Below are 21786 nucleotides of genomic sequence, written 5' to 3'. Positions count from 1 at the left end.
TCATAGGATTTTTTTTAAAAAGGCATTCTGTGGTAAATGGCAACAAAAACACAATAAAGGTAGCTATGCAGTTTTTAGACAGAACAGACTTTGAGTGAAAAAATGTTATAATAGAAAAAAAGAGCATTACACAATGAAAAAAATAGTCCACTTAAAAGCTGTAACAGTTATAAATACTTATGCACCAAAATACAGAGCTCCTAAACATATGAAGCAAACATTCAGAGAATTGAAGACAGAAGTAGAAAGCAACACAGTAAGAATAGGATACTTTACTACTCCACTTTTAATAATAGATATAACAACCAAACAGAATATCAGTAAGAAAACAGAGGGCTTCAACAACAATGTAGATCAATTAGACCTTACAGACATATATAGGATATTTTACCCAACAATAGCAATGGTACTTCTTAAGTACACATGAAACATTATTCAGTATCAACCAAATATTAGGCCACTGCTATAATCTGAATATTTGTTCTTCCAAAGCTCATGTTAAAATTTAACTGACATTGTAACTGTATTAAAAGGTGGGAACTTTGGGAAGTGATGGGTCATGATGGCCCCACCCACATAGGTAGGATTATTGCTGTCATCAGAGAATGAGTTTATCCTCCTTTTATCTTTTTGCCCTTCTCCTTTTGCATCATGTGATGACACAGCAAAAAGGCCCTCACCAAATATTGGTGCTTTGCTATTGAAATTCTCAACCTCCAGATCTTTGATCCCATAAATTTCTGTTGATTGTAAATATTATTTCCTGTAGTATTACATTAAAGCGGTACAAAACAAAATAGGACATCCACAAAAGAAGTCTCGACAATTTGAAAAAGGTTAAAATCATGCAAAAATTTTTTCAGATCACAATGAAATAAAGCTAAAAATTTGCAGCAAAAGAAAAACTGGAAAAATCCACAGATATATGGAAATTATGAAACACATTCTTAAAAATCAATGAACCAAAGAAACCATAGCAAAAAAAAAAAAAAGAAAACCCTGAAACAAATAAAAACAGAACTATAACATAACAAAACTTATGGATCACAGCAAAAACAATACTAAGAGGGAGGTTTATAGTTGTAAGAGGGTTTAACAAAAAACAGAAAGATCTCACACCAACAACCTAACTGTACACCTCAAGAAACTAGAAAATAAAGAACAAACTACACCCATAGCTAGCAGAGTAAGTGAAATAAAAAGTAGAGAGATAAATAAAGAGGAAAAACCATAGAAAAAAAATGAAACTAGAAGTTAGTTTTTAGAAAAATCTATGAAACTTACAAATTCTTATCTGGATTCACTAAAAAAATTAGACAAGATTCAATGAACTAAAATTAGAAAATGGAGGAGAAAACATTGCAATCATAACAAAGAAATAAATTATGAGAGTATTATGAACAGTTGTACTTCAACAAACTAGATGACGAAGATGAAATCAACAAATTTCTAGAAACACACAACATACCAAAGTTGAACCAGACCAATAAATAGTAATAAAATTACTCATAATTTACAAACTTCCACACAAAGAAAAGTCCAGGAGCTGATGACTTCACTGGAAAACTCTACCAAATATTTCCTCTACCAATTACCAGACACTTATCACAGAATACTTAATACCAATCTTCCTGAATTCTTTCAAAAAATTAAAAAGGATCAATACTTTCAAACTCCTACTATGAAGCTAACATAACCCTGATACCAAAGCCAGACAAAGATAGAAAAGAAAACTATAGATAAATATAATTGATCAATATTGGTACAAAAATTCTCAATAAAATACTGGCAAACTAAATTCAACAGCATATGAAAAGGATTATAAACCATGACTAAGAAGGCTTTATTCCTAAAATACAAAGATGGTTCAACATACCAGTCAATGTAATATACCATGTTAACGTAATCATGGATAAAAGCCATATGATAATCTCAATTTATTTATTTATTTTATTTATTTTTTTTTGCAGTTGCAAGATTTAATAGAGTGAAATAGAGTAAAAACAGAGCTCACATACAAGGAAGGAACCCAAAGGGGGTTGCCGTTGCCTGCTTGAATGCCTGGGTTTATATCCGGATCATTGTCCCTCCCACTGTGCTCTCAGGCAACAGATGATTGGCTATTTCTTCACCTCCTGTTTTTGCCTAATTAGCTTTTAGTGAGCTGTCCTTACTATCTGATTGGTCGGGTGTGAGCTAAGTTGCAAGCCCCATGTTTAAAGGTGGAAGTGGTCACCTTCCCAGCTAGGCTTAGGGATTCTTAGCCTAGGAAATCCAGCTAGTCCTGTCTCTCAGTATCCCCTCTCAACAGGAAAACCCAAGTGCTGTTGGGGAGGTTGGCTGAAGACCGCTCTAACTGCTTCCTGCTGAACTGGGGCATAGTAGCGTTCGTGCAGTTGAGATTTCCTCTGGAGGGGTGCCTTTGATGTCATTAACATTGGAGCATGGGCTAGCAGGCTGGTCCAGGGGTACGTGGTAGATCTTAGTCATGGACTGCATCTGGGGCTCCACTTGAAGAATGATTTGTAGTTGTACAACTTTGATTCTGGAAGAGGCAAACTTAACAAGGAGGTTAAAGATACAGGGATTGAAATGTGTGCCCTGCAGTGCAGGGTATTACTTCTTTGGCACACTTTACAGGCCCTGACTATCTGCTTGATAGTTTTGAAAAGGCCTAGTCCAGTAAATAATAATTTGGCCATCTGATGGGTGCTATCCATGCCTAAGTGAAAGGTTTGGTGAAGGGTTTTAAGTAATTTCATTTGGTTAGCTGCAGGCAAAAATATTTTTCCTTCTTTCGTGGCTAGCCATCTGGAGGGGAGGAAACTATGTCTTCGTGAGGTTCCTCATTCTATTTCTTCTCCTGAGTATTGGGGCTTGGTTTCCTGGAGGGGATTACCCCATACTAAGGGTCCTTCTGTAAGCATTTCTAATGGAGGGTCCTGCCTTGCGGCTCTTTTGTCTTCAATATCCGCTTGGCGGTTCCCTTCTATTTCCCTTTCCTTTCCTTTCCTTTCCGATGACCCCAGCAGTGTAAGACTGCCACCTCTTTAGGTTTCTGTACAGCCAATAATAATCTCCTAATGGCTTCCTGATATTTGATAGGTGTTCCTTTGGAAGTTAGGAATTCCCTTTCTTTCTATATTGCTGCAAGGGCATTGAGGACTAGGTAAGCATACTTAGAGTCTGTATATATATTTACCCTTTTCACTTCTCCTAATTCTAGTGCCCGAGTTAGGGCTATTAGTTTTGCCAGCTGAGCGCTAGTTCCTGGAGTGAGTGGCTTACTTTCAAGTATTCCATTATCACTGACCACTGCATACCCTGCTTTTCGAAGTCCTTTTTCTACAAAGGAACTTCCATCAGTATAAAAGTTAAGGTTGGGATCAGTCAAGGGAACCTCTAAAAGGTCCCTTCAAGTGGCGTAGGTTTGAGCAATTACTTGTTGACAGTTACGTTCTATCTTTTCTTCATTTTCTGGAATAAATGTGGCTGGGTTAAGAGTTGCACAAGTGTGCAGTCGCAGCACTGGCCCTTCAAGTAATACAGCCTGATATTGAAGTAAATGGTTGTCTGACAGCCACAAGTCTCCTTTAGTAGTGAGTATGCCGTTCACATCATGAGATGTCCACACATTAAGATCCCTTCCCTGTATTATTTAACTGTTCAGACACTAAGACTGCTACTGCCGCCTCTACCGGCAAACAATGAGGACAACCCTTTGCTACTACATCTATTTCCTTACTCAGGTATGCCACAGGTTGCAAGCTTATCCTTGGGACCTGTGTAAGGACTCCTAGAGCTATTCCTTTTTTTTCTGTGACATATAAAGAAAAGTCTTGCCCCGTTGACAAGCTTAACACTGGGGCCTGGGTTAGGGCCTTCTTTAGGGCCTGGAAAGCCACTTCTGCCTCAGGTGTCCATCTTACTAAATGGGTATTGGCTTTTGGAGTTTCCTTAATTAGTGTATATAATGGTCTGGCTATTTTGCCATACCTGGGAATCCATATTCCTCAGAAACCTGTTATGCCAAGGAATCTTCTTAGTTGCTTTAGGGTTTTGCGATGACGATAAGCCAGTATAGGTTGGATACATTCCTCACTGAGGGCCCTGGTCCCTTTGGATAATTTTAGCCCTAGGTATTTAACCTGCTGTGAGCAGAGCTGAGCCTTTGGTTTGGAAACCTGTAGCCACAGGTAGCGAGGAAATTTAAGAGTGCTGGGGTGGCTTGATGGCACAAGGTTTCTGAACAGGTGGCTAAAATTAAATCATCCCCATACTGAAGGACAAGAATGTCCAGGTATGAGAACTGGCTCAAGTGTTGGTCTAATGCCTGGCCAAATAGATGGGGACTATCCTTGAACCCTTGGGGTAAAACAGTCCAGGTGAGTTGAGACGTCGGGTTCGAAGGATCTTTAAAGACAAACAAGAATTGAGAGTCAGGATGTACAGGGATGCAGAAAAAGGCATCCTTAAGGCCCAGGACTGAAAACCACTCTGCTTCCTCTGGTATTTGGGAAAGCAGAGTATAAGGGCTAGGTACAGCTGGGTATAGAGGAACAACAGCCTCATTGATAATCCTGAGATCTTGTGCTAACCTCTACTATCCGTTGGGTTTCTGTACTCATAAAATTGGAGTATTGCAGGGGCTACTGCATGCTTTTACTAGGTCTTGGGCTTTTAGGTCCTTAACAATCTTTTGGAGTCCTTGTTGGGCCTCAGGTCTGAGCGGGTACTGTGTTTGGTAGGGAAAGGGGGTGGAATCCTTTAGTTTAACTTGAACAGGATGGGCTTTCTTTGCTCATCTATATTGTCCTTCTGTTGCCTAGACTTTAGGATTAATTCCTTCCTCAAGCAGGGGACAACAAACGGGTGTTCCTTCTCCTATGTTCAGATGTATAATGGCCCCTGGTTTTGCTAGAATGTCTCTCCCTAACAAGGGAGTGGGGCTTTCAGGCATAATTAGAAAGGCATGTGAATAGAGTAAAGTTCTCCCATCACAACTTAGTGGCTGGGAGAAGTATCTAGTGACTGGCTGTCCTAAGACCCCTCGGATAGTGACAGATCTATCTGTCCAGGATAGGAGAGTAAGACTGAGAAGGCCGTGCCAGTGTCCAAGAGACAATTAACCTCCTGGCCCTCAATGGTCAAGCATACCTGGGGCTCTGTGAGGGTGATGGCATGGGCTGGCGCTTGCCCTGGGCACCCTCAGTCCTGCTGCTGGATCATCTGGTTAGTGGCTTCTGACTCAGAGGACCTTCGTCCCCTGGGACAATGGGGCTTCCAGTGATTCCATTGACATAAGGGGCATGGACGAGGGGGCGGCTTATTTCTACTTGAACAATCTTTTTTGAAGTGTCCTTGTAGACCACACTGGAAGCAAGCCCTATTAGGCATTTGATTTTCCCAGGTTTTCCCTTTTCCAGAGCCTCCAAAGTCCACTTGCCTGAGGGCCATGACTAAAGCGGTGGCCTTTTTTTTTTTTAATCCCATTTGTCCTGTTCCATCTACTCCTCCTGATCTCTATTATAAAAAGCCGAGGTTGCCAAGTTCAATAGGTTTCTAAGTTTTGCTCCAGGCCTAAGGCAGATTTTTGAAGTTTTTTTTCCTAATGTCTGCTGCTGACTGAGTGATAAACTTATCCTTTAAGATTAGTTGTCCTTCAATAGAGTCAGGTGACAGAGAGGTATGCTTCCTCAGTGCCTCCCTTAGTCTCTCCAGAAAGGCAATAGGATTTTCTTCCTTTCCCTGTGTTATAATGGATATCATTGAATAATTCATAGTCTTCCTAGTTTTCCTTAGTCTTTTTAGCATGCAAGTTAGCAAATGTCTGTAGAACCAATCTCCATGTTCTGAATCTGTGTCCCAGTGAGGGTCTACACTGGGAACTGCCTGCTGGCCTGTGGGGAATCATTCTCTTTCATCTGTTGTCATCCTATCATTGACCTGACTGAGATACCAGAGATCGCCAAACTCTCGGGCTGCAGTTATGGCGACACTTCTCTCATTTGGGGTTAGTGTCTGATTTAGCAGTAACATTATATCTCTCTATGTCAGATCAAAGGATTGTCCTAACCCTTGTAAAACATCAGTATAGCCATCAGAGTTATCTGAGAATTTACCTAGGTCTATTTTAATTTGCTTTAAGTCTGAGAGAGAAAAAGTTACATGCACTCTGGCTGGGCCAAATTCTCCTCTTCCCACTGCTTGAAGGGGGCATAATCGGGGAATATTGGCACTGTCTGATTCATTGTTTATCCCTTTGTCTTTCGCCTTTGGACCATTTGGGTAAAAGGGGGGTCCTTATTAGTTGGGGAAGGAGTCGGGGGGACACTGGGATAGGGAGGTAGACTCTGAGGGCTTCCTGTAGGGCATAAACCACACTTTTTACATAATTGCGAGTTGTCTCTTAATGAAAAGAAAGTTTGCACATATGGCACTTCACTCCATTTGCCCTCCTTTCTAAAGAAGAGGTCTAGCTATAAGATGGTATTATAATTTATACTTCCCTCAGGAGGCCAGGTTTCTCCCCCTTGAAGAGGACATCATGGCCAGGCAGTACTGCAGAAGAATACAAGTCATTTCTTTCTTAGCGTCTGAGGGTCAAATTGGTCCTAATTCTCCAGAATACATCTTAGGGGTGTTTTTGCCTTGGGGTGGGGGGAACATTTCCCATCTGAAAAAAGAACATAGGGGTGCCAGCACCCCTAGTCATTTTCCGATGAGCATAGACCTAGTGCGTCCTCTAAGGGCCTAATGCTTATTCTTTTCCAGGGTGTGTAACCACCCATGGACCTCTGCTTATTGAATTAGTTATGCTCACCGATGTAGCAGTCCTGCACCTGTTTTCCCACCTCTCTTGACCACAAAGAAAGGGGTCCAGGCTGCTGGATTCTAGTGGTCCTTTACCAGCGTGCCCAACATTGCCTTTGCGTTCAGGGGTGAGTCCTAGAGCTGGGCTGGGTTCCTATTTCATAACAACCCAGCTGCCCCATCAAGATGCATTTCCATAAAAGCAATTCTTATGCAAATTCATTTCAGAGAGGGTGTAGGTATCCTTTTGAGTCAGGATCGAGATAGTCTTTTTGATTCTGTAAGTACTTTAAGGCTTGGCTGAATGCAAACAGCTCGCACGTTTGAGAAGACCAGTTATTAGGCAATTTTTCTAACTCTGCTTCCACAGGAGTCTCCGTATCACTGAATACCCATTGTGGTTTTTTCCTCAATCACCTGGGAGGAACCATCTATCCTCCTGTCCTGAAGGGAGTTCCTCCTAGGTCTGGTCGGACATTTTTGTGGTAATTAAGATTTAAATCCCTTGATAGGAAATCTGCTGGGTTAAGGGAATTATCAGTGGTTGGAGTTACATTATGCTTTTCTAACATAGTAGCCCCATACTTTAAGATTTTTGAGTTAGTAAGCTACTTTTTGCTTTTTTTGACTTAGAATAACTCTGAACTGGTGAGGTGTGCTCACAACGCGGTTTCCTCTAAAAGTTACTTTTCTACTTTTAGCAAAGCAGTTGCCACTACCGACTGAATGCATTTGGCCCATCCTGGGTTACTGGGTTAAGGATTTGCTATGCCGTTATTTACACTGACAACAAAGTGGCAATTATTAATTACAGGTTTTAAATTTACCCTGGCTTTTAAAGGAATATACTCAATTTATACAGACAAAGTATTTGAAAAAAAAGTCGATACACTTTTATAATAAAAACCCCCAACAAACTAGGAATAGAAGGAAACTACTGAAAAATAATACAGCCAAATATGAATATTTTATAGTGAATATTATAGTCAATGGGGAAAGACTGAAATCCTTTCCTGTAAGATGAGGAATAAGACAAGGATTCCTACCCTCTCCACTTCTATTCAGTATAGTACTGGAAACCTTACCAAGAGCAATTAGACAAGAAGAAAAAAAATCAAAGTCATCCACATTGGAAAGGAAAAAGCCAAATTATCTCTGTCCACAGATGATATTATCTTATATATAGAAAATCTTAAAGATTCTACATTAAAAAAATTAAAATTAATAAATGAGTTCAAGACAGTAGCAGGATAAAAAGACAACACACAAAAGTCAATTGCAATTTTTTCACTTTCAACTTTTATTTTGAAATCGGGGGTATTAGTTATGAAGGGATTAGTTATGAAGGGATATTGTGTGATGCTGAGATATAGCATATGAATGAATCCATCATACAGATAGCATAGTACAAATGGGTAGTTTTTTTCAACTCTTACCCTGTCTCCCTCTCCTCTTTTGTAATCCCCAGTGCCTATTGTTACCATAAAAGTATTTTTCTCTTAATTTTCTTCTCAGATTATTCGTTGTAACTGTATAGAAATGCAATTCAGTACACAGGGTAATTTGCATTTTATACACAATCAATGAACAATCTGAAAAGAAAATTAAGAAAACAATTACATTTACAACAGCATATAAAAAAAGAAAATACTTTGAAATAAACCTAACCAAAGAGGTGAAAGAATTGTACAAAAAAACTTTTAAACATTGTTAAAAGATATTTTTAAAGTCACAAATAAAAAAGGATGTTATATTAGTAGATTGGAAGAAAATATTATTAAAATGTTTATACTACCCAAAGCAATCTTCAGGTTTAATGAAACTGTATCAAAATTCTAACTGAATTTTTTGAAGAAATTAAAATATTCTAAAATTTATATGAAATCTCATGAGATTCTAAACAACAAAATTTTAAAAAAAGCTGAAAGACTCATGCATTCTGATTTCAAATATGTTACAAAGCCACAGTAATAAAACCAACAGGGCACTGGCATAAAGACAGACAAATAGACCAATGCAATAGAATACAGAGCCCAAGAGTTAGTATTAGTATCCATCTACAGCATTATAAGTGCTGCCAACTTTTCTTAAATGGGAATGGCATATATGTCTACTCTATCTTGATAAGCTTACTGCCTAATTATAAGGAAACCTGTCAAGGTCAGCCATAGAGAACAAGTGCCTTAAATAATCCCATAAGAATTTTCTGCCAATACTCTTAAAAGGGACAAATCCAGAGCTCTATTTGAGCCACAAATGGGCTGTTCTTCCCTAAAGGCCTTAAATCAGAATCTCATAGAATGTGATAGTTGATATTCCCAGATATGGGCTACCACATGAACGATTAGGAAGGTATGTGTTAGGTAGGAAAGCTTGTATCTAGAGAGATCTGCATTAAAAGCTGTCCTTATATATCCTCTGCTGGGAGTCAGAATTTGTCCTCGGGGAAAAGAAAAATAATTAGTCCTGGAAATAACAAATGCTGGAGGGAAAATGGAGAAAAATAATCTCTTATATATTGTTGGCAGGAATATAAGTTAGTACAACCACTGTGGAGAACAGTTCGGAGGTTCCTCAAAAACATAAAGATAGAACTACTATTTGATTTAGCAATCCCACTGTTAGGTATATATATACTCAAAGAAAGGAAATCAGGATATTAAAGAGATATTTGAACCCCCACATTTATTGCAGCTCTCTTTGCAGTAGCCAAAATTTGAAGCAACCTAAGTGTCCATCAACAGATGAATTGATAAAGAAAATGTGGTACATATACATAATGGAGTAGCGTACAGCCATAAAAAAGAATGACATTACTTATTTTTAGAATTTAAATTAAAATGATTGAACTTACGAAGATAAGAGTAGAAGAATGGTAACAGCAACTGAGAAGGGTATTGGTGGGGAGAGGAGAAGCGGAGATAGTTAATGGGTACAAAAAAAGTTAGAAAGAATAAATAATACCTAACAATTGATAACACACAGAGTGACTATAGTCAATAATAATTAAGTTATCCATTTTAAAATAACTAAAAGTATAATTAGATTATTTGTACATGAAAGATATATACTGGAGGGGATGGATACCTCATTTACCATGAGGTGATTAATATGTATTGCATGCCAGTATTAAAATATTTAATGTACCCCACAAGTATATATTTGTGTATACCTACTGTGTACCCACAAAAATTAAAAATTAAAGAAGAATACAGATTCCAGAAATAAACTGTCTTGTATAGTCAAATGATCTTTAATATTTGACTATTAAATATCAAGATATTTAACTTCAAGATATCTAATATCAAGATATCATATATCAAAACCATACAATGTGGAAAGAATAATCTCTTCATCAAAAGGTATTGGAAAAATTGGATTTGCCCATGCAAAATAATGAAGTTAGACCCTAATTTTATAACATACACAAAAATTAAGATGAATAAAACACGTATATGTAAAAGCACAAATCATACAAACCCTGGAAGAAAACATAAGAAAGATGCTTTAGAACATAGGACTTGGCAATGATTTCTTGGATATGACAAAAGTATAGGTGACAAAGGCAGAAATAGACAAATAAGACATAACAAGCTTACAAGCTTACTAAAAAACTTTTGTGCATCAAAAGAAAAATCCACAATGAAAAGGCAATCTACACAATAGGAGAAAATATTTACAAAGCATATACATATAATAAGATGTTAACACCCAGAATATGTAAAGAACTCCTACAGCTCAACTATAAATATATAGTTGCTATATAGTTATATATAGATATGTATATACATACATGTATATACACGTATACTTATGTATACTTATGTATACGTCCACGTATACTTATTTTATATGTATATAAACGTATACTTACGTATATATGTATATACACATATACTTATGTATATACATATATGTATCCGTATATGTATATACACATATACTTATGTATATACATATATGTATTAATATATGTATACACACATATACTTATGTATATACATATATGTATTCATATATGTATATACACACATACACATGCATATACACATATGTATTCATATATGTATATACACATATACACATGTATCTACATATATATTCATATATGTACATAAGTATATATGTATACATGTGTGTATATACATATGTATAGACACATATACATAGGTACATAATATATTTTTTGAGACGGAGTCTTCTTGCTCTGTTGCCCAGGCTGGAGTGCAGTGGCGCCATCTTAGCTCACTGCAAGCTCCACCTCCCAGGTTCAGGCCGTTCTCCTGCCTCAGCCTCCCAAGTAGCTGGGACTACAGGTGCCCGCCACCATGCCTGGCTAATTTTTGTATTTTTAGTAGAGATGGGGTTTCACCGTGTTAGCCAGGATGGTCTTGATCTCCTGACCTCGTGATCCGCCTGCCTCAGCCTCCCAAAGTGCTGGGATTACAGGCATGAGCCAACGCACCCGGTTCCATATGTACATATTTATGTATATGTACATATATATGTATATAAATATGTACGTATATATGTATATGTGTATATACATATAAATTAGCAAAGGTCTTGAAAATATATTTTTCAAAGAAGGAATAAAAAAGGTATAAAAATGGCCAACAAGCATATGAAAAGATACTCAGCATCAGTAATCATCAGAGAAATGTAAATCAAAACATTAATGAAGATTGGAAACAGAACAGAAAGCAGAACAGAAGCCTCCACCAATCATTCCCCAAGAAGAACACCAATTTAACAACTATCTACACACACAAACATTCATAAGAACAAAAAATAAGGTGAGCCCTCATATGGTACCTTCTTTTGACTACATAACATTGAAAGAGGCACTGAAGGGATTAAAAAAAAAAGTATTGAATCCCAAAGCCACTCCTCCCATGCCATCCATCAGCAGAAATTGCTGCAGGGAGCATCTCAAGGTACTGAGGGAGGAAGAGCACGGCAATTGGGAGTGCTGTCCTGTTACAGCTGAAGGAAAATCCAGAGCAAACTCAGCTGATGCCAGCCCAGGGAGGGAGCATTTGAAGCAGTCCTAGTCAGAGTGGTATCATGGATCCCAGTTGTCTGAACTTGAGTGTCCGCAAACCTCACAACTAAGGGCTACAGTGCTCTGAGGTATTCTAGGACATAAGTACTGCAACTCTTAAGTGAGTCCTAGGTCTGAACTAGACCCAGAGACAGTGGGATGGTGGGGGTCAGACAATTTACTGAGACACTAGATGGGGCACCAAAGGAGTGCTGGCATCACCCCTCCCCTAACGGCAGGCTACACAGCTTGTGGCTCCAAAAGACAACCCTTCCTTTGCTTGAAGAGAGGTGAGGGAAGAGTGGGGAGGACTTTGTTTTGCATCTTGGATACCGGCTCAGCCACAGCAGGATAGGGAATTGGTCAGAGTGGTGAGGCCGTCATTCTGGGTCCTAGAATGGGAACTGGATGTCCAGATGACATTTCTAGACACACTTTGGGCCAGAAAGAAATATGCTGCCTTGAAGAGAAGAACTCACTCCTGACAACATTCATTACCAGCTAACTGAAGAGCCTTTGGGTCCTGAACAACTAGCCGCAATACCCAGGTACTATGTAGAAAGCCTTGGATGAGCCTCTGCGACTTGCTGGCTTCAGGTAAGACAGCACTCACAGTTGCTGTGTTCTCCCTCCCTCAGTACCTTAAAATGCTCCCTGCACCACACTTCTGCTAATTGATGGTGTGGGTGGAGTAGCTTTGACATTCAAGTACATTGCCAGCTTTGGTGACTAAAAGATGAAACTCCTTCTTGAGAAAAGCAGAGTGACAATAAAGGGGACTTTTGTCTTGCACATTAGGTACAGCATGGCCACAGCAAGGTAGAACACCAAGTGGGCATTTGGGGTACCCAATTACAAGACTCGACGCTTGAATGGCATCTCTGGACTGCTCTAGGCCAGAGGGAGGTCCACTGCCATGAAGGGTGAGTCCCAAGACAGGCAGCATTCACCACAAGCCGACTTAAAAGACCTTAGGCCTTAAGGGAATATCAGAGTTAGTCTAGCAGAACTTTACATGGTCTCCGGTGGTGATGACTACAAGGTGAGGCTCCTCTGCCTTTAGAAAGTGGAGGGAAGACTGGGAAGGACTATATCTTGTGGTGTGAGTGCTAGCACAGCATCAGTACGATAAAATACCAGATAGACTTCTAAGGTTTTTGAATCTAGTCCTTGAGTCCTGGAATGCACCTCTGGACTCACCCAGCACCTGGGGACCTCACTGCTCTAAATGGAAGGACAAAGGTTTTCCCATGCAGCTGGCTTTGCCACCTGCTGATTGTAGCGCCCCAGGACCTTGAGCAAATATAAGCAGTAAAGAAGAGGCAGAATAAAAGATAGGGGTAGAAAGTTTATTCAAAAGAATAATTAAAGAGAACTTCCCAAACCTAGAGAAATATATCAATATTCAAGTCCAAGAAGGTTATACAACGTCAAGCAAATTTAACCCAGAAAAGACTATCTCAAGGAATCTAATAATCAAACTTTTAGAAATCAAGAATAAAAAAGGATTCTAAAACAGCAAGAGAAATAAATAAATAAATGTACAATGAAGTTCCAATACATCTGGCAACAGACTTTTTATTAGAAACATTTCCAGCCAGGAGAAAGTGGCATGACACACTTAGTGCTGAAGGAAAAGAGAAATTTACTCTAGAATAGTATATCTGGCAAAAATAACCTTCAAGTATAAAGGGGAAATAAATATTTTCCCACACAAACCAAAAGCTAAGGGATTTCACCAACGCCAGACCTGTCATACAATAATTGGTAAAGGGAATACTTTAATTAGAAAGAAACAAATGCAAAAGAATGTTAATGAAGAATAATCACCCAAAGTTACAAAACTCACTAGTAATAGTAAATACACAGACAGACACAGAGTATTGCAACACTGTAACTGTAGGGTATAAACTACTCATTCTAACCAGAAAGAACCAATCAAAAATAATAACTACACCAACTTTTCAAGACACAGACAGTACCATAAGATATAAATAGAAACAACAAAAAGTTAAAAAGCAGTGGGGATGAAGTTAAGGCATAGAATTTTTATAGTTTTCTTTTTGTCTTGTTGTCTATGGAAACAATATAAAGTTCTTATCAGGTTAAAATAATGGATTGTAAGACAGTATTTGCAAGCCTCATAATAACCTCAAACCAAAAAACATACAATGAATACACAAAAAATTAAAAGCAAGAAACTAATTCATATCACCAGAAAAGATCACCATCACTAAAAGAAGACAGGAAGCAAAGCTAGAAGGACCAGAAGACCACCAAAAAAAAAAAAAAAAAAAAAAAAAAACAGAAAACAACAAAATGGCAGGAGTAAGTCCTTACTTATCAACAACAACATTGAATATAAATGGACTAAACCTTCCAACAACCAAAATATATAGACTGGCTGAATGGATACAAAAACAAGACCCATTCATCTGTTGCCTACAAGAAACACACTTCACCTATAAAGACACACATAGACTGAAAAAAAAAAAGACTGGAAAAGATATTCCATGCCAATGGAAACAAAAAAAGAGAAGAAGTTGCCATACTTTTTACAGACAAAATAGATTTCAAGACAAAAACTGTAAGAAGAAACAAAGAAGGTCACTATATAATGATAAAGGGGTCAATTCAGCAAGAGGATATACCAATTTTAAATATATATATGCACCCAACACTGAAGCACTTAGATACATAAAGAAATCATTATAAGAGCTAGCTGGAGACTTCAACATCCCAGGTTGAATATTGATCAGATCTTCCAGACAGAAGAGCAACAGAGAAAAATCAAACTTAATCTGTATTATAGGCTAAGTGGATCTAATGTTTACAGAACATTTAATTCAATGGCTATAGAACACAAATTATTTTGCTCAGCACATGGATCATGCTCAATGATAGACTATATTTTAGGTCACAAAACAAGTTTTAACACATTCAAAAAATTGAAATAATATCAAGCATCTTCTCTGTTCCGAATGGAATAAACCAAAAAATTAATAACACGAACAACTGTGGAAACTATACAAATATATGGAAATCAAACAATATGTTCCTGAATGACCAGTAAGTCAATGAAGAAATTAAGAAGGAAATTGAAAACTTTCATGCAACAAATGATAATGAAAGCACAGCATTCCAAAACCAATGGGCTATAGCAAAAGCAATACTCACAGGGAAGTTTATAGCTATAAGTGCCTGTATCAAAAAGAAGGAAAGACTTCAGTTAAGTAATCTAATTGTGCATCTTAAAGAACTGGAAAAAAAAAGATGAAATCGATCCCAAATTTAGTGGAAGAAAAGATATAATAAATATCAGAGCAGAACTAAATGAAATTCAATTGAAGAAAACAATACAAAAATCAATAAAATGAAAAATTTTTTTGTTTGTTTATTTGTTTGAAAAAAAAACAAGTAGGCCTTGTACGGTGGCTCACGCCTGTAATCCCAGCACTCTGGGAGGCCGAGGCAGGTGGATCACAATGTCAGGAGATCAAGACCATCCTGGCCAATATGGTGAAACCCCATCTGTACTAAAAATACAAAAATTAGCTGGGAGTGGTGGCACATGCCTGTAGTTCCAGTTACTCGGGAGGCTGAGGCAGGAGAATCACTTGAACCTGGGAGGCAGAGGTTGCAGTGAGCTGAGATCACGCCACTGCACTCAAGCCTGGGGACAGAGCAAGACTCCATCTCAAAAAAAAAAAAAAAGTAAAACAAAATGGACAGACTTTTAGCCAGACTAAGAAGAAAAGGGAGAAGATCTAAGTAAATAAAATCAGAAATGAAAAAGAGACATTACAACTAATACTCAAGAAATTCAAAGGATCATTATTGTCTACTGTGAATAACTATATACTAAGAAATTGGAAAATCTAGAAAAAATAGGCGAATTCCCAGACGCATACAATTTACCAAAGTTTAACCAGGATGAAATCCAAGACTTGAACAAATCAATTACAGGTAATGAGATTGAAGCCAAAATAAAACATCTGCCAGTAAAGAAAAGCCCGGGACGAGCAAATCAAATTCAACAATACATTATAACCCAGATGGGTGGCTTCCAAACTCATGGTACAAGGTCATTACCCTGATACCAAAACCAGACAAAGACACATCACAAAAGGAAAACTACAAGCCAATATCTCTGATGAATATTGATGCAAAAATAGTCAACAAAAAACTAGCAAATCAAATTCAACAATACATTATAAAGATCATTCACCATGACCAAGTGGGATGGCTTCACTGCTGAGCTCGATCGAACAATTAAAGAAGAACTAATACCAATCCTACTCAAATTATTCTAAAAAATACAGCTGGAAGGATTGTTTCCAAACTCATGGTACAAGGTCATTACCCTGACACCAGAACCAAAGACACATCAAAAAAAGAAAACTACAAGCCAATATCTCCGATGAATATTGATGCAAAAATACTCAACAAAAAACTAGCAAATCAAATTCAACAATACATTATAAAGATCATACACCATGACCAAGTGGGATTTATCTCTGGAATGTAAGAACGGTTCAATATATGCAAATCAGTCAACATGATACATATCAACAGAATGGTGGATAAAAACTGTATGATCATTTCAAGTGTTCCTGAAAAAGCACTTGATAACATTCAACATCCCTTAATGATAAAATACCCTCAAAAAACTGGGGATTGAAAGAACATACCTCAATATAACAAAATCTATATATGTCAGGCCCACATCTAGTACAATATTGAATGGGGAGAAATGGAAAGCCTTTAATGTAAGATCTGAAACACAAGCATGCCCACTTTCACCACTGTTATTCACCATAGTACTAGAAGTCATTAGCCATGTAGAAAAATTAAAGAAAAAAAAAGTAATCTGGCTCATGCCTATAATCCCAGCACTTTGGAAGGCCAAGGCAGGTAGACTGCTTGAAACCAGGAGTTTGAGACCAGCCTGGGAAACATGGCAAAACTCAATCTACACACACAAAAAATACAAAAACACAAAAATTTCTCAGGCTTTGTGGTGAATGGCTATAGTCCCAGTTGCTGGGGAGGTTGAGAGGTGGGAGGATCACTTAAATACATGAGGTCAAGGCTGCAGTGAGCCATGTTCATGACACTGCACCCCAGCCTAGGTGATAGAGTGAGACAATGTCTCAAAAAAAAAAAATTAATCCAATTTACAATAGCTTCAAATATAATTAAATTAACCAAACAAGTGAAGGAGTCTTATAATGAAAACTATAAAACACTGATAAAAGGAACTGAAGAGGACACAAGAAAATGGAAAAATATTCCAGGTTCATGAATTGAAAGAATGAATATTAGTAAATGTAAATGCTACCCAAAGGAATTTACAGATTTAATTCAATCCCTATCAAAATACCAATGACATTCTTCACAGAAATAGAAAAAAAATTCTAAAGTTTATATGGAACCAGAAAAGATCCAGAATAGCCAAAGTTATCCCAAGGAAGAAAAACAAAACTGAAGAAATATTACCTGACTTCAAGTTGTACTACAGAGCTTTGGTTGCCTGTGCTTCTGGGTTACTGCTCAAAAATTTTTTGCCAAGACCAATGTCCTGGAGATTTTCTCCAATATTTTCTTGTAGGAATTTCCTAGTTTGAGATCTTAGATTGATTTTTGAGTATGGTAAGAGATAGGGGGGTAGTTTCATTTTTCTGCATATATATATATATATATACAGTTGAAGGACATAAGGAGTGTACACATACCATTATGCCCATCAATCAGGGCAACTGCTGTTTTCCTAACTTGAACTCTCAGAATGTCAAAGTTTCATCAAAATTCAATTATTATAATATAAAGTTACTGACTACAGTGGTGTTTGCTTTTTACAAAAGTTTTTTTTTTTTTGGTGAAGAGTGACAGAAGTATCAAAACAACATATTATTTATTTTGAGTTGATATGAAAAAGGTAAATAGAACCTGGTAAATAAGAAATTCAAATCAAACATTAAAAGAAATCTTTATTTTTTTTTTGCTTGATTGTTCCTTCAGCTTCATCATGAAATGCCACTTGTATTAAAGCAGATCTGGAGGAGCCATATATATGTATATGTATATTTATATACGTATATATTTTATGTAAGTTGTTTAACAACACACATTTCATAAACAAACAGATTAAAGTGTTTAGAGGTACGGAAAGATTTTTGTCTTTTTAAAACATAGAAAAATTAAATACTAATGACAAAACCAGCTTAGAAATACATAATGACTGCAGAGCAAGGAAAATTTTTCATTATTCCAGTAAAAATGCTATGCTGTCAAAGGAAAAGGAAATGTGAAGGGGCAAAGATAATGGTAGAAAATGAGAACAGCATTCCTTATGAATAACTTGGGCATCAAGAAACGGTCCTTAATTGTAAGGTGAGATTTGATCCTTGGCATAATAGAAGAAGTATATAACTAATGGGCTTACAGAGTGCTCCAGAGAAAATGAACTGGGTCTAAGAGAGCAAACATGGAACTCCATCAACTTTCATGAATAATAAATTCAGAATAAATTTATTTTCTGGTTACAAGTGAATTGTAAATTAATGTCATTTTATAAGTAAGTCAATTTAAAATATATGTATATTTTTAAAAACCTCAGATCTCCGAGACAGGCAGATCACTTGAGGCCAGGAGTTCAAGATAAGCCTGTCCAACATGGCAAAACTCCATCTCTACTGAAAACACACACACACACACACACACACAAATTAGCTAGGTGCAGTGGCAAAATGCCTGTAATCCCAGCTACTTGGGTGGCTGAGGCACGAGAATTGCTTGAATCTGAGAGGTAGAAGTTGCTGTGAGCAGAGATGGTGTCGCTGCATTCTAGCCTGGGTAATAGAGAGAGACTCTGACTCAAAATCCATCCATCCATCCATCCACACAAAAAGAAACAACAACAAAACTTCTCAGATCTATATATCATAAGATAGTTAAGCACTTTTTTCATTACCGTCTTTAGGTTTATTGGCTGGAGCCCTATAAATTAGACTGATAAAAGATTAACAGTAGAAACAGCATGCAAATTTTTTGTGATGTCAATTTTTACATGACACAAATGCCTTCTTAGAGAAGAAGACCCGAAAAAGCAATTGACCTAAAAACTTATATACTGTTTTTAACAAAGTACAATACATTGTGGAGATGTCACAACACAAAGTAAAGGTTTTGGGGCTTCCAAGGGCAGCAAACTGTGGGAAGGTAAATATATGGTGAAAACTAATGGAATATAAGGACTATCTTAGCAAGTTTTGTTTGCATAAGCCCATCTCTGTGTTAACTTTCTGTGTTCTTCATAGCCATAAACTTTCCCCGAAAGAGGGTATTTACAACAGTCCTTGTTTGTAAGGAGTTTCTTCTTTTCGGCAGATAAAGGGAGCTTTGGCAAGGCTTCTTTCTGCATCCCTTGAATCTCAAATGTCTTTAGCTCAAAATAATCATTATGCCAAAGTGAAATATTTTGGGTGGTGTAGATACAGATGTAGAGATAGATAAATAAATGGAGACATAGATATTTTACCATCTTAATCATTTTTAATCTATAATTCAGTAGTGTTAAGTATATGAACGTGGGTTGTGAAATAGATCTCAAAAACATTTTCATTTTGCAAATCTGAAACCATGTAGCCATTAAACCACAGCTCTTATTTGTCCCCTTCCCTAAGACCATAGTCATCACAGTTGTACTTTTAAATTCTGTGGATACTTTAGATACTTCAAATAGGTGAAATTGTACAGCATTTGTCTTTTCAAGACTAGTTTATTTTACTAAACATAATGTCCTCATTTTTTGTATTTTAGAATGTGACAGAATTTTCTTCCTTTTAAGACAATAATATTCCATAGTATGTATATACCACACTCGTCTCTTCATCCATTAATGGATATTAGAATTGCTTTCACCTCTTGATGGTTGTGAATGGTGCTATTGTTAATATGAGTGTGCATTCATCTCTTTGAGATCATGTTTTCAATACTGTTGGCTATGTACCCAGAAATAAATGTGCAGGATAGAGAACCCAGAAACAAATCCATACACTTACATTGAACTCATTTTTTGAAAAAGGTGCCAAGAACATAACTTGGTGAAAAGATAGTCTCTTCAGTAAATGGTGCTGGGAAAACTGAATATATATATATATATAATATATAAATCATATATATTATATATATATAATATATAATACTATATAATTATATATATATAATGCAGTAGTATTGCTGCTACTATTGCATAAAGAAAAAAATGGTGACTTAAGGCTAGAATAAAATTTTCTTGACTTCTTATGATTGATAGAATAATTTTTTTTTCTATCTGAAGGCTAAGCTGTCAGCAGACAAATATATGCCCCTTGTATTAGTATTTATGAGGATATTAAAATTCCCATGAGTTATCTATTATAGAATAAATCTATTCTTAGCAAAACTTAATGGCAAATAACATTTTGCATTTTCCAATAAGTAGTTTCTACTTATTTTGCTATTAAAATAAAAAATGATGAGAATTATTTTCCATGGCAATAAGATAGCTTTAGAACAACCTAAAGTTTATTAATTTAGAATCAAGAATGTAAAACTATATATAATTTGAACTTTTAATAAAACATTTGCTGTTTGATATTAGAAACTGCACTTGATGAAAGAGCATTAAGCAGGCTCAAGTTTGTGATGAGCAATCATGTTGTATTTTACTGCAGTTGTAATGACATAGAAAATTGTTTCTTTTTCCATCATCTTGTATTTTGGAATGAAATTAATGTTCCTTAGAACTGAGATGCTCATCTATTTAATCAGCATGATTTAAATTGCATTAGCTTCTCACATATTGCCACATGTTGAACTAATTTGCAGACAGTGACATGGTGAATTATAGATTTTTTAAAAAGCAACACTCAAAAGATTTCGTGCTTGAATAGAAGTACCTGTCCATGGAATATTGTCTTCAACTACTCTGAAGAGCTAATTGTTGTAGTGTAATATATTTGTAATGTAATGTAATTAAATACATTTTAAAGATTATTTTCGGGCAAGTGACATAAGCAAGATGGTGGAATAAGAGTTTCCAGTGCTCACTCCTCAGAAAAATCAATTTTAGCAACCATCCCTAAAGTACGAGTTAAGAAAATACAAATTGATGAGAGTAGGAAGAACATTTTCATATTACCTTCATTACCTCTTCCTTATTTTCTAAGCCCGAGGTTAGTCCCCATGACTTCAGGCACCATGCCTGCACTTATGGACCCAGGTATCAGGGCATTCTCATGGAATCAGGTCCAAGCCTACTTTTGTGGGTCAAGGCACAAGATTTGCTCCAGTGGCAACCCAGTCCCTGAAGACTAAGACCCAATATATGCCCTACTGCCACATCTGACTCCATAAACCCAGGCCTCACACTGGGCTGTCTTGACCAAGTCTCAATGCCTGCTCCCACAGTCTCAGCAGCCAGGACCACCCCATGGGACTCTACTATCTGTCTGGCCCTTGCAGACCTAGGTTCCCTACCCATCTCCATGAACTCAGGCTCTCTGACTGCCACCACAGACCCAGGCAACAGGCAAACCTCTATGGACCCAGACACAAGACCTGCTCACACGTGCTGTCATAGGCACTAGACCAGTGTGCCCAAGGATTCCACTAGCAAGTCTGCCCACAGATCTCCACAGTCGGCCCACTCAAAATCTCTGGATGGGCTGAATGCTGACAGGATTTTCCTGCCAAGGCTAATCTTTAAAGACTGAAAATGGAGCTTACTCTTTAAAGAGTAGACATCAAAACAGAAACACAGAATCATACATAATCAGGGAAATATGGTAACATGAAAGAAATGAAATAAAGCACCAGTAACTAACCGTATGGAGATCTATGAACTTTCTGACAAAGATTTCAAAATAACCATCTTAAAGAAACTC

This window comes from Pan troglodytes, chromosome 2 (assembly GCF_028858775.2).
Source record: "Pan troglodytes isolate AG18354 chromosome 2, NHGRI_mPanTro3-v2.0_pri, whole genome shotgun sequence".
Taxonomy (NCBI): Eukaryota; Metazoa; Chordata; class Mammalia; order Primates; family Hominidae; genus Pan; species Pan troglodytes.
This window is presented reverse-complemented; position numbering follows the sequence as displayed.